The 14,242-nt window shown below is 37.1% G+C and overlaps 1 long non-coding RNA gene across 1 annotated transcript in view; it reads left to right on the forward strand.

Moving 5' to 3' along the window:
• LOC104911625 (uncharacterized) overlaps nucleotides 1–14,242 on the forward strand; it is a 231,466-nt gene that overhangs the window by 118,751 nt on the left and 98,473 nt on the right. Inside the window, exon 14 of the long non-coding RNA XR_014884394.1 lies at nucleotides 12,441–12,580. This is a non-coding gene — a long non-coding RNA (uncharacterized LOC104911625). The remainder of the gene's footprint in view (nucleotides 1–12,440; nucleotides 12,581–14,242) is intronic.

The raw sequence follows: 14,242 nt of genomic DNA on the forward strand, positions 1-14,242 counted from the left end.
ACAAAACAGGAGGCGTTACTTTCAGAGCAGCCCCCTTATTTTCTTCTACAAGTTATTTTGAATCTTATTTCTCTTCTTCAAAATGCACGGCAACTGTCCAAATTTATTTAAATCAAAATGTATCTAAATTAAATCTACTGAAAAAGAAAGCCATCTACTAAAATGTGTGGTATAATTTAAAATTCAGGGGCAGTATAGTGTCAAAACAAATTACAAATGTTAATTCTGAGCAGCTCACTTATTTGCATATTGCAGTATCCAAAGATGACATGATTAGCTTTTTTTGCACAAGAAATTCTTTGTTGATCTGCAGCAACCTCAGAGCCCTCGTGTCTATTAACAAATCTGTGTTCGTACCGTACTACCGCTGTGCGTGTTGCCATTAGGAAAACTCTGAACTGCCTTCTGATAAGGATGATTAATCCAACTGATGGCTCCTTGGATGGCTCAGTTATTAATTGGGACAGTTGCAGTGCAGAAAACTTTTAAAAATTTGTTATTTCTTTTTAACCACGTCACTATTGACTGCAGCTAGTAGGGGAAGGAAGAGGGAACAGCTGGGATAGCTTGACTACACAAACAAACGTGTAGTCCTTCCTTATATCTTTCCTTCCTTGAAAGATTGAGGGCAAAAGCAAAGGCTGTGTAATAGCCAGGGACGTGTCTCAAGGCAGACAGACCTTGAACACAATAAGTTGCTGAGCTGTAACAACTGCTGTTTCCAGCTCTGAAGAAGAAAATCAGATGTTACTGAATTTTTTTTAGATCCAGCGATGGTGATTCTGCATAGCACTTCTAATACTACCTCTAAGGAACTTAATTTTGGGATGTTAACAATAACATGCATGGATCAAGGCTTTAAGAATTTCTGTGCAAACAGCTTCTCAGGCTTATATTTACAAATAGTTCTGGTAATGCTGATATTCTTGAAGTAAAAACCGTTGGTTGCTTTTTTTTTTTTTTTTAACTGTTTTTGAAGTTGCTTTTGATGCAACTTAATAGTAGTGTGTATAACAACATCTATTTCCTGATCTATTCCTTGTACTCTGCAAGTAGTTTGACTGCAATTTAAAAGCATTGGAATCTATGAACTTTTTGTGTTACTTTATGATTTCTAGAGCATGGTAAGTATATTGTATAATGTCCAGTGTTCCATGCTAATGCTTTGTTTAAGTTTTTCTCCACAAAAATAAGTGCTTGAATGTGTGTTTACAGTGACAGTGAAAAGTTTAGTGCTGTTTAATCCAGTGATTAGTTAGGTTTTTTTTACATACTGAATGAGTCAGAACTCATTCAGTTCTTGCATCTAGTTTTGCCAGGAAGGATCAACGTAATCTCACTGAATGGCAAACCAATATAGTTAAATTTATGTGTATGTGTGGCTGTAATAGAAGAATGGTTATGTATATGGAAACATATACACAAGGGAAGATCAAGGAAGATGGAAAAGATTTCAAGAGTGAGAACCCATAAGGGCAGCAAGTGCAGAGGTTGTCTCGTGGTTAAATCCTCTTTTATGTTTCTGAAAGAAAAAAAAAATTTGTCTACAGTCCATGCAGAGCAGCTATGCCCAAAAAGCTGTCAAGGTGCTCAAACCATTTTCCTAGGGAACATAAATAACAAATCAGTTTTGCTTCTATGCGTTGTCTTGAATTGCAGTAGAATTCTTAAGAAAAAAAATATAAAAAAGCTTAACTGTGCTATGCAAATTGTGAATCTGCAGCCAGGCTGAATTTTACTGGACTGAATTTTTTTTCTCATTTTCCATGCTTTAAGCACAGGATCATGCTTACGTTTATCACTAATATTAGCGTGAACAGGTCCCTAAGCTCACTGATGGCAAATTGATCTGTTCTTGTGTGTGTATATATATATTGTGCGTGTGTGTGTGTGTGTGTGTGGATTTTTTTCCTCAAACTAGAACTGTTCCTTTGTCAGCGAGGTCTGAAATGTATCCACTAATGAAAATATGGGAACTAGAAACATCTAAATTATGGTAGCTACTCTTCATGTTCTAAACTGTATTTTACTTAGTTAAGCTTAATGGATGTTCCTTAAAGCTATTACTTTCTTGGCTCCCCATGTGTCTCATTTGTCTTAAGCTAGCTAAATCAATTATGCATGTCTTCATCTTTGACATAATCCATGAAGTTACCATTTCCCCAGGTATAGCATATTTATCTTCATTTCTTAAAGATTATGCCTAAGTTTTCTATTATCCCAAGTTCTCAACATTTGTATTTAGCTGTTTGTTTTTTTTTTTTACCTCTCTCTATTTTCCTCTGACCTCACTTCAAGGGAATGCAAGTCTGTCTTTCCGTTGCAGAGTGACATAACTGTAAATATATTTACATTTCATTCAGTATGCATATTCATATGTTTAACTTGACCTGAGCTTCTTGCCTGAAGGGTATCTGTAAGAAAGCTTTAGTAAAAGGATGCCAGCATATTTGGCCTATTTTCCTTCTGCTAAAAATAATGAAAGCTGTATTTTCTAGGTTCTAATCATGCAGTGTAGGAGCAGTTATTAATACTCCAGTCATGCTATTATGTTTTTTTTTTTTAATGGGAAGACTAATTTCTTGTCTCTCTTGTTCTTTTCTCCTACCTTTTTAACACTGGCAGTCTTACTGTTAGCAGCAAGCTTGGTACCTGAGCGTGAATATTGGAGTAAAATTGGGACTAAATAATGATCCCAAAACACAGCTGGGTCATGGGATACCTGTTGTGTGAGGCTTCGAAGTGGTGGTGACCCGAGGGGACACAGACAAACTCCTTGGTTAGCATGAGCATGGAGATTACTCCTGGACTGTACAGCTCATGGTGGCTTGTGCTGTTGTTGTTACAGCTTGATCAAGTTCTTGAACAAGTCTTAAGCCAAATCCAACGCCTGGAGAAGTGAAGATCTGCATCCTTAACCCTTTCCCTGATGTTTCTGACACTGCTTGCGACACCAGTGGCCTCTTTCTGCCCTGGCACTGAGGCCTTCTGAGATTACGTATAGCTGTGATGTGGCAAAACTTCTGTGCATAGCTTATTTTGTTCCTCATCTTAGGGGCAAATTAAACACTTACATGTGTAAACTCAGTCTGATACGAGCCAAACAATGCCTCCATCCACTTATTAAAGAAAATAGCTGGAATTCTGTCTTGCTGCCAGAGCACTCTAATAGCTGAGAAAGACATGGCTCTTCTTTTAGCTGTTAGCAGAAATTGAAATGGGCATGTTCACATTTTGAGTAGTGTTGTGATTTTACTGTAAACAAATACTTTGCCTATACATAACCTTGTAATAGAGTAATATTTTCAAAGCAGCTGTATTTTGCTCAGCATTATTGCTTTAACAATGATAAATATTCCTCCTTGTTAAGAAACGCCTTAGGTTTTATGCTATTATATACAGTGAGTTTTGGTAACAGTAGCCTGCCAATGCTGTTGGCTGAAGAATGCAATCTGATCTCTTTACTCTCACTAGAAATATTTGGCAGTTTGGGTTGGAGTCAGTATGTTAGCCTTCCCGCTCATCTGCAAACGGTTAGTCCTAGGAGCTCTTTGACATTTGATTAATGATGAGTGAATCTTCCCTAAAAAGATGTTGAAATTATTTCAATAGATCCTTGATGATATTTGAAAAGTTTTGATTAACACTCCTTTTGGGACAGGTTTGGATGTACTTGCCAAGGTTTCTCCCAAAAACAGAAAAAGAGGAAAATAGCACTTGAAAATGTTACAAATGACTTTTTTACTTGACTTATTTTGGTCTGGATAGCCCTCTTAGTACTGTTATTTTTTTTTTTTTCATGATTTTGAGGTCTATCAGGAGAGCACCTCAGCTTTTTATTTATGTTGCAATTATTTTGTGCAGAATTTGTAGTAAAAATTAAATTTGAAATGAGGAACTGTGGAAGTTAAGTTTAAATTGTCCCCTTAATAGACCAAGTTCGAGTTTCTTAGCTATTGCTGAAGTCACGTCATTGGAGTTAATTTAAGACACATCCCAAGAGATACGAATGACCTGCTGGGTATCTTTAGTTCCTGTAACTGCAATGACAGCTGAAGATGTTAGTGATGGCTTAGACCAGACTGATCCATCAGAAAAGTAATTACAGTAATATTTATGTGCATTTCCTTTAGTGTTGCTCTGTCTTTTTCCATGCAACGCCTTGGAATTCATGTCTGTCTCTAGGACTGCTAGCAAGTTGTAAACTATAAACTGGTTTTGTTGACCAGAAATTGTTTTTTTTTTCTATTCTCAGACAGAAATTTAAACATCACATGCTTGTAAAAACTTTGGAAATATAAAACTAGTCCCACTGAATTGAACAGCAGTGCTCCTCGCTACACTGGTAGGTTCTAGCTTTCAGATGAAGTCTAAAGTAAACCATGTACTGTGCCATTGCACTCTCAATCTTGTGTATTAGAATGCAATCCTTAAAGTGGTATTGGAAAAGTAATGGATGTGAGCTAGGCATGTCAGCTGTGTTTTTTTTTTTGTGTAATGTCAGGCAATTGGGGCACAGTCAACAATTAAGTGTGGATCCTCCTACAGTTGAAATTCCTAGGAAACAAATCTTGTTTGTGATCCAGCCTGTAAGAGAGGGCTTAAATACAAAGGACCTCACATCAAAACCTTTAAAATAAATAAATAAATAAATAAATTCTATCTGCAAAAAACCTGACTGTCTTATCTATTTAATCTTGGTAAAAACTTTATTAATAGTTCTGCATGGAAGAATGCCATTCCTTTATTTAGATCTCTGATGGGCAGAGGTTGGCTGAGTCATCTCACTGGGTTTAAATATAGCCACTGCTTTTGGAGTCCCTCCAGGCTTACAGGAATTATTGGAAATCAATTCTGAATCTTCAGATGACTCTCTTAATTTGTACTCTAAAGATTTTTTTTTTTTTTTTTTTAATCAAGAGCTTTCTAATTCATGATGGCAGAGGGAAAGGATTGCATCTGTCTTGCAATATGATTAGTTCATACTGGGGAAAAAAGAGGCTAATATAGGAGCATTTATAGCTGTTACTAATAGATCCTCATCATAAGACTACTGACAGCTATTAATATGCTATTATCAGTATTTTTCTTCTTAGTACTGCTTGACAGACTCTTGTACCAGAATTTAGGGTGGGATATCTTAGATCTCATACTTCTGACTTTGCTGTTAGATTTCCATTTTTCCCCATCCGGCATGACCTTGAATGTGTGATTACTTGTTTTACTTAAATCTTCAAAATAAACTTCTGCGTTCATTCTTTGAGAGTAGTTCTATAACAAATGTAATTATCTCACAATTTTAACTTTTCTTAAATAAGCAAAAAACCCCACAAAATCTCAATGCTTCATTTACTGTTTCCTGAAGGACTGAAGTGGATTTCACGTAGCTGAAACTTGAGTAACTTTTTCCCTTTTGTATTTTTTTGTCATGAAGTATCACAAATAGTGGGACTATGTTTTAATAGTTCACAATCGTTCACGTTCTTTGAGAGCTGGTACAAAAATGTAACAATGAGGGAATTGCAAATAATTTCTTTGTTAAGCAAAACTGTGCAACTTCTGTCAGAGAAGCCCCAAAATTGTAGAACCTCAGCTGAATATCAATCAAATATTTCAGAGAAGAGTATTTGCTTTGGTATTCCTATACAAAACAAGCGTATCATGGCAAAGCTGCCTTGGAAGGAAGCAAACAGTCTGCTATGGTAGATGTTTCTAAAAGGCACCAGAACTCCTCCTCTCTATATGATGCAACTAATAGAATTAATTTCTTATATATATATATATATATATATATATTTTTATATATATATATATATATAAAAATCTGAATTGATTTGAAAATATATTTCAGATAAAATAAGATCTATAAAGTAGAACATAACTTGATTTCAATGCCATAGTTTTCTATTGACAGGCAGTAGAAGAGTGTTTGCATATTCTGCAAAGCTAACATTTACCAAGAACTGTAAAGCCTTATCTAAAACTGCAGTAACATGGACGTTTTTATTATTGTAACTTAAGGTTATAGCTATTGATTTTTCTAAAAATATGAAAATCTGGGAATTTAAGTATAAAATGGGTGGTTATGATTTTCTCAGAGTGCTGATGAGGCATTAAAAAGGACTGCATAATTGTGAGCCGAATGTAGTGGAATGAATTTTAAACTGTTGCAACTGAAAGCTATAGAGCAAGAAATATTGCAGGTGGAACTTCTTTGATAGTGAACTCAGGTCCATTTTATGAAGGCTTCTCCAAAAGTTCTGCCTCCTGTTTTATGCGAACACAGAGAGGTGGTGGGTGGTGCATGTCAGCAGTGGCTGCACTGGGTCACCTCTGCTGGAGCAGTCTTATAAAGTGCAGCACGCAGGCTCTTGTTCATTGCTGGTGGAAAGTACAGCTAATGGTGGTAGCTGTGTTGACAAAGAGTGTTTTGTAGGCGGGAATTTGCTCCGTCAAATAGTGTTATTGTGCTGTTTGTATCAGTTATAGTTCTCATGTATATAAATGTGTGTCATTACTTTCAGAACAACCTACATATTTAGTTAGAAACAGTCTGATGAACTGATTTGGTTTAAGGCGTGGAGGGATAGGATTTGAAAGGGGAATCTGCATTTTAATGTCATTTCTAAATTTAGTTGCTGCACTACTGAGACTGCAGTGTGATACTTTATTACTTATTTTATATAGATAATTCTGAATGTTCTGATTATTTTTGCCATTTGAAAGTAATTATATTAAATACCCTAATCATTAAATAATTTTAAGCCTTTATTTTAGCTCTAATTTAGATCCTTTATGTTGGGATTATAGCCTGTCACTTTTCAAAGGATCGGAAAAGGAACATTCTTTAGGGTTATTAATTTTTTCTCTAGGATAGACATCTCAGAAGTACTCTTATCTTCCATCAAATAGTGGAATAAATTAACAGAAAAAAAAAAAGGAAAAAGAAAAGTATTGGAATAAATTACAGAAATACGGAGCTATTGTGTGGTTGCCAGTCACAAGGTCGTTATTAGTTAGGACCTTGAAGATAAATGAATAGGAATTAAATGAAGTAGCATACTTGATTACTTCTTTCAAAAAAATTTCAGAGAGCAACAGCAACCAAAATTATTTGTTATCACAGGGGTACAATTTCAGGAGTCAGGCAAAGCAGCTGACTGCACTTCTTTCAGAGCATTCTCCCTGTGCCCAGTCTTTCACTGCACAAGCTAGAAACTAACTACTTCTTATCTTGTTCTGGCTTATTGGAGTGAGCACATAAGGTCAGAAACCAGCACAGCAGAGGGAACTGAAAGACTGGGAAGGCTGAGGCTCGGGGGGTGGAGAGATGACCACTACTTAGAGACAGTTGTCTCACTGTGCCTCTTTCATACAAAGTCTCTCTGTATCAGCTCCTTAGATGTATCTTCAAAAACCTGTGAGCTCACACCCCTCGTAGCAATTTGAGAACACGAAGCTGGATGTTGTTGAACAGTTTTTCTCCAGTTGTGGCCTTGATTGTTTAAACCACTTTAACCTGGTAATTTATTTGCCATGAATGTCCGCTCGCTGGTAATTCAATGAAAACCTTGAGGCAGCTATTGAGAGAAAAGAAAGGAAGGGTAAAGTAGCTGGTTTATTCTTCCTTTTCTTGCCCTCAATTCTTATGCAACCGAGAACTTAATTTTCTTCCAAAATAGAACAACTTAGATTCAATAATATTGATTGTTTGTGTAAAGGACACTATAATATTTGCTTGCCACTTTGCAAGCAGTTGGTAGGTTTGATTTTTAGAAGGAAAAAAAAAAAAGTGTGTTGCTGACTTGTGGCAGCTGGAGCTCTGTCTTTGGAAGCTGGGAACAGCTGCATAGAAATGACATGGATGCACTAGTCTGAGTGTGCTTGAGAGGTAGGTGGAGCAGAATAGAAGACATGAATGCCAAGAAGGCCATAAGAATTAATGAACAGTAGCATAAGAAACAATTGGTAGCTATTTCTTCAAACAACAACAACAAAAAGGAATTCAATTGCTACAAGGTACGGTCTGGCTTCTTTCTGAGATGCACAGTGTACAGTTACAGAAATGCTGTTAGTACTCATGTTGAGCCTAGTGTTTCATTTATCCTTTGTCTGTTTAAAGTTGGAGTAATCGAAGTCTTTATCTTAGGAGACGAAGGGAAGGGATGGTGTTGTCCACTTTCCTGATGATTCCAAATAACATTCTTGAAAACACTATAGGCATCTTTAATACTCTTATTTGGAAATGTCAAATGAAACCCAAACTGACTGCTATTAATGTAGAGGTATCCTTTCTTTGAATGAGGACTTTGTTAAAGCAGCTGCAGGCTGTGTTTTTTGGGGGGTAATGGAGGGATGAGTTGTAGGGATATTTCTGTTTTATAGGGTTTTGTTTTATTTTTATTGTGTTCTTCCTTTGTTGCTTCTAATTGCGTGGTTTATGTTTTAGTGAGTTCTCTTAGTTCTATTCATTTGGCAGGGTGAGGCACTAAGAGTAAATTACAAAACTTAAGTACAAAAGTTACTCAAGATCAGTCGATTTGTGTCTGTAAGAGTGTGTGAAGGTCGGGTAAAAATTCACATAAGTGAAAGTGATGTGGTGAGGGGAGCTGAGAGGCTGGTGAAGGGCTGCATGGGCTTGGGGACCTCCTCTCTGCACCCCAACTCCCATAGCAATGACGATCCCAGCTCTCACAATTTTCTGGTTGTCCTGTACACCCAGCTAGAGAACTGAAATATGGCCTTTGTCTAAACTCAAAGCGAAAGTTAGAGTTCAAGTAATGCTTTAAAAATCATTAATTTTAAGCTCAAAGAAAATGTAATTTTCAGTGGATGCTGTGCTGTCTTGTGCTGCTTCATCAGCTCTGATCTTGATACTTTCCTTAGCAAGGCAAAAGAAAGTCTATTCTAATGACTTTTATTGCATAGATTGTGCTGACTCAGTGATTGAACCAACTAAGTTAATTTGAGAGGGACATCAAATTGGGTGGAATTTGAGGGATTTTAGTCTTCTAAGTCTCAGCCCCTTAGGCTTCACACAAAATGAAGCACATAATCAGCTTTCAGTAAGCGCTCGTTTCCATTAATCATAAACTATAGGCAAAGTTGGAGCTTACAAATTTAGGTCTCTTATTGTTGTTTCATGTTAACGACTATTATCTCTTCTTCCTATTGTATACAGCTCTTTCAGAACTGTGTTAGCACAGATGGCGAAAATCCCTAGCAGAAAAGTAATCAGCATTTGTGAACATGATGCATTCAAAATAAATGACAGAGGAGGGAAAATGCATTGCTTGGGAAATTAGAAAGAAGATTAAACAATAATAATGCATGTAAACACATCCTGGGAAGCAGGCTGCAGCTTTGTTTTTGACACAACTCAAACTTCAGTGTATGTAACCTTCTGCTGAAATTTATTGACAAGACGAGGAAGTAAGCTATGTTAAAATTGGAGAGCAACTGATTGAATATCTATAATTTATAATGTTGTGGTTTTGTTTCCTAAAGCCTTTATAGATTACACCATTCTGTGAAGAAAAAAGGATGCGCTGCTCTACAGATTTAAATTATCATATTTTAACTGAAATAGAGCTAAACATTTGACCTATTCACAGGCATGATAAACAAGCATTCTCTATTATCTGGAGGACCAACAGTCTTAGGTTTAACCTCACTGTGTGCTGCCGATTACTCGATCTCAAAACAGTAGACTAAGCATCATTCATAAACCTGTCACAGGGTTTATGGTAGTGCAACACTTGGATTTAAACAGCACTTTGGCCACTTTGCTTCTCATGATAAACTAAGCAACTTGTGGCCAATTACAAGGCCTGTACTGCGAAGATAATTCCTGAGTGACCAAGTTAAATTAGGATGACCTCTAGCTCGTTCCTTAATTCTGGTAGTCACAATGTAAATTAAATGCTAAAACTGAACTCATGCTCTCATCAAACCCTAAAGCTAAAATGTTTATTTGAAGAAAAGGTTTTTTCCTCTACGTTCCCTGTGATGTGGTCCTAGCTTTTCCCATAAAAGGCCTATTGCCTTGAGTGTTGACTAGTTGAGATGTGGAAATTCTTTGTGGTTGTTGGTCTGGAGAAAGTAGGCAGCAAGTAGGAGAAGCATGATAAGAAAGAGGAGTGATTCTTCCCCAGGATTTGGCATTATATCCAGGGAGTTCAAGTTTGCATTTTTGTTTGATAAACAGTAAGGAAAGCTGTTAGAAGCATCCACTTAATTTTCTTTCAGCATTTATTGCTGCTTGTTTGTGGTGATAACAGATGGAAGATAATGCACACGTATGTTTGTTAGGTGAGCGTAAACCATTTCTTACATGGGCTCTGTGTAGCTCTGCACAGGACAGGTGGTTGCCTGATGGCAAGTCAGCATCGTGTTGTGCACCTTAATGAGAGCCTTGGAACTAAGGGACTGTGGTAACTGTAACTTGAGAAATAGTGAGGCAGGGGAGGATAGTTTCATATGAAGAGGTGAACTTTATTGTGGATACATGCTTCAGCTCTTCCTTGCTTGTATTTGTGAATTAATGGGAGATTTTCTTGCACTTCGTCCTTTCTCCCCTTTCCTGCTAGCTGATGAGAAACACATCAATATAGCTTCCATTTTCTGGGTAAAGAAATTAAGGATTATGGTTGAACTTAATGAACTACAAAGATTTCCTGTGTTTATGTGAGGATGTTGAATTCCATTTTGGCATTTCAGAACGACTGATGTTGGCAGGGACTTCTGGAGGTCACCAGATCCCCCTATTCAAGCAAGGGCATCTAAAGCAGTTGTCTAGGAGATTTTGAAAATCTCCAAGGATAAGACTTTACAGCCTTTGTGAGCAATGTCTTCCAGTGTTCAGACACTGCACAGTAGAGCTCTTCTTTCATGCTAATACATATTATATATATACTAATTATTAATACTTAAATATATTTTAGTGTGTGTGTGTGTATATATATATTAAAGGAGATTAAAATGGCTATATATACTAAAGAAGATGTGAAGGCTTGATCTTTGCAAAGTTGCACCTAAAACTTATTTGATGGTCATGATTTGTTCTGCCTGTAAATGGGAAATATACTGTACCCTTGTAGGGGCAGGAGGTCTAGAAAGGATATTTCATCAATGCTCCTTTGCTGGGGCATCATATTTGAGTTTTTCTCCAATGTTTTATATATCATATATAGATGTTTTCTCTACATTATTGAGAAATACTGTTTGAAATGCTCATGCCATTTTATACCATTGATACTATTTCACGTCCAGTAATATTTGGTCTAGAGGAGATAATTTGGTGGGGATTTTTTTTTTTCTTTTTTTTTCAGTTTTGGTGAAGTGTCATTGAAGGGTGCTTGATCAGTGTAAATAAATTGACTGGTTTTTAATCACCTTGAGAAACAAGTTTAAGGCACAACTTGTATTCAGTATTCAATGCTCTATCTTCTTTTCTCACAAGATTCTCTAGTAGATGCATCACCTATTTTGCAGCTATTTCTGGAAATTTCACAAGGCTGTACTTCCAACCTCTTAGGTGCTTTTCATTTGTGAAGTGCTTAAATTGTTATATGTTATCATGAAAGAATTAATAGGCATACAAATGGTAGATTTAAGATGCCTTTTGAAATTTTGGTGGTGAATAGTTTTAAAGAAAATGCTCCCCTCTCTTAATTTTTAATGATATATCAACAAATTCTTCTACTAGGTGACTATTGTTTTCAATAGAATGAAGAAAAACAGCATTTTCTAAAACAGTGCACTGCAAAATGACAATTTTAAATAGTTACAGAAAATAGAAGAATATTTGACTTCTTGCTCTAATGGATGTTAAGCTCAAGTCCTACTCTCTTTTAAATAAGGTCACTGGATTTTGTTATTAAATCAAAGCTAGTACTCTCTTGGCAATTCAACATCAGAAACCTTATGTCCAGAATGTTTGATATAGCTTAATCTTTTCTCCCAGGTATAGAAAGGAAATATTCAGGGTATGAGACTGTTGCAGCTGTCTCTTTCTCTCTCAGCTGGCTCATTTATGTATCTTCACGTATGTATGAAGATAAGTTACGTTTTTTTCTCACTGCTGTACTTGAAATGCGCTTAATCTCACAGTTAGTGAGTTGCTGTCTTCCAGCTTGATGTTTTTCCCCCCATACGGTTTTACACCTTCTCATACTGTTGTTTTGCCTCCTGAATTCAGGAGGTGCTAGCTATCACGGCCAGAGCAGTCTCACCTCTCCCTGTAGTTTTACCTTTCTGCCTTGCTTAGCTCTCTCAAGTTTCTCACGAGTCTTTTTTTTACAACTTAGCAGTTGTCTCACTGTATCCAAGACAAGTTTGCACTGCTGAGGTGTATAAAAATTAACCTAGGCTCCTGGCAAGAGGTTTACAAAAACTTGTGGTAAAGATGATGCAGGTTCTGTTAATCTGTTTGTTTTCAGATGTGGAAGATCTGAACCGGTGCTCCTTCACTTCTTGATGCAGGATCTCTCCGCAAGCGCTGTGTGCAAGTCTTGACCTTAAAACTTTGAGCGCTGCATAAATTCTGCTGGTCAAGAGGCTCAGACTGTGACTGCAAAAGGTAGGACAGCTATTTTGATTGGAAGGTTCAAGTGTTCTCTTATGTGCCGACTGTTGTTGCCATTTTTTAAAAACTCTTACAAATCTTATTAATTAGAGCTCTTTGAGATCACACGTGCTGAGGGAACAGCATAGAGTTGCGCCGAGGAGGGTCAGTATGGGTGTGAGTAAAGTGTTCTGCACCAGAGGGCAATAGGCATGGAACAGGCTGCCCAGGGACTGAGCTGCCCGGGCTCAAGAAGAGTTTGGACAATGTTTTCACTTAGAAGGTTTGAAGTTTGGGTGGTCCTGTGTGGAGACAGGAGTTGGACTTGATCTTTGAGGGTCTGTTCCAACTCAGGATGTTCTTCTCTGTGATGATAACTGTAAGATGATTCCAGGTAATCAGTATTCTAACACAGTAAATATACTGCTTGTGATTATCTTTGATAAGGATGATAGTTAAGGTTTTTCCATAACTGTCTTAGGGCTGCAACACCTCTTTCTATGAAGACAGGCTAGAGGAGCTGAACTTCTTCAGTCTGGAGAAGGCTGCATGGAGACCTCGTTATAGCTTTCCAATATTTAAAGGGAGTTTATAAACAGGAGGGAAATCAACTTTTTACATTGGTAGATAGAGATAGGGGGAATAGTTTTAAACTAAAGGGAAGATGCAGATTAGATTTCAAGGAGCAGTTTTTCACTGAGAGGGTGGTGAAGTGCTGGCACAGGTTGCCCAGAGTGTCTGCGGGTGCCCCATCTGTGGAGGTGTTCGAGGCCAGGTTGGATGGTGCTCTGCACAACCTGATCGAGTACATGATCTAGTGGTTGGTGACCCTGCCTGTGGCCAGGGATTGGAACTTGATCCTTGAGGTCCCCTCCAACCTAAGCCATTCTGTGATTCTATGTGTGACACAGTGACTTTGTAATGTAATAAATAAAAGCTAATACAGCAGAAGTTGAAGGCAGGAGTAAAGGATGTAACCTTGACTTCTACTTCAGCATTGTGGGTTGATCACAGTTATTGTAGCTCTGAAATTCTCCAGATGCTTTTAATGAGAGCTATTAATTCTACTTTCTTTAATGACATTAATTGTCCAGTACAGGACACAAATGGCTTGCCCTCAGAGAGAAGATTCATGCCTTGTTATAATCGGTATGAAATTCTTTCTGTCATTTATGCAACTGTGCTTTCTTTTCTTTTCTTACTGGTAACTGAATAGAACACACCAGCCAATGCATATTGTGCTAGTATCTCACAACTATTATTGGTGAATGAGTATCAAGCCATTAAGCTTGATTAATGTTAAGCTAAAGTTATTTCACATTACTATTACATCCCATGGATTTTTTCTTGTGTTATTTTACCTGTCCAAGGGATAAAGAAAATATAGAAAAGAATATTTATTCCCTTTTTCCCCTCCTTATAGAATTTGTAACCAAAAGTTGTGATGAGGAACTGATGGTCCATTAAAGCATCTTTTGAAAGTATTATATCTTTTGATCATGCAAGGAAGGTTTGGTTTTTTTCTTCCTTCATACTAAATAAGAGCGTATTTAGAGTTGGGACCATGCAGCAGATACTGTTTCAACTTTCTGGTCAGGATGTATGCCTGCTAATTGAAGAGTTGGTCAGAAACACTTAAATCTAAAATGTGCCTAGCCATTCTTGAGAAAGTTCAAA

Source organism: Meleagris gallopavo, chromosome 7 (genome assembly GCF_905368555.1).
Source record: "Meleagris gallopavo chromosome 7, MGAL_WU_HG_1.1, whole genome shotgun sequence".
In the NCBI taxonomy this organism is placed as follows: domain Eukaryota; kingdom Metazoa; phylum Chordata; class Aves; order Galliformes; family Phasianidae; genus Meleagris; species Meleagris gallopavo.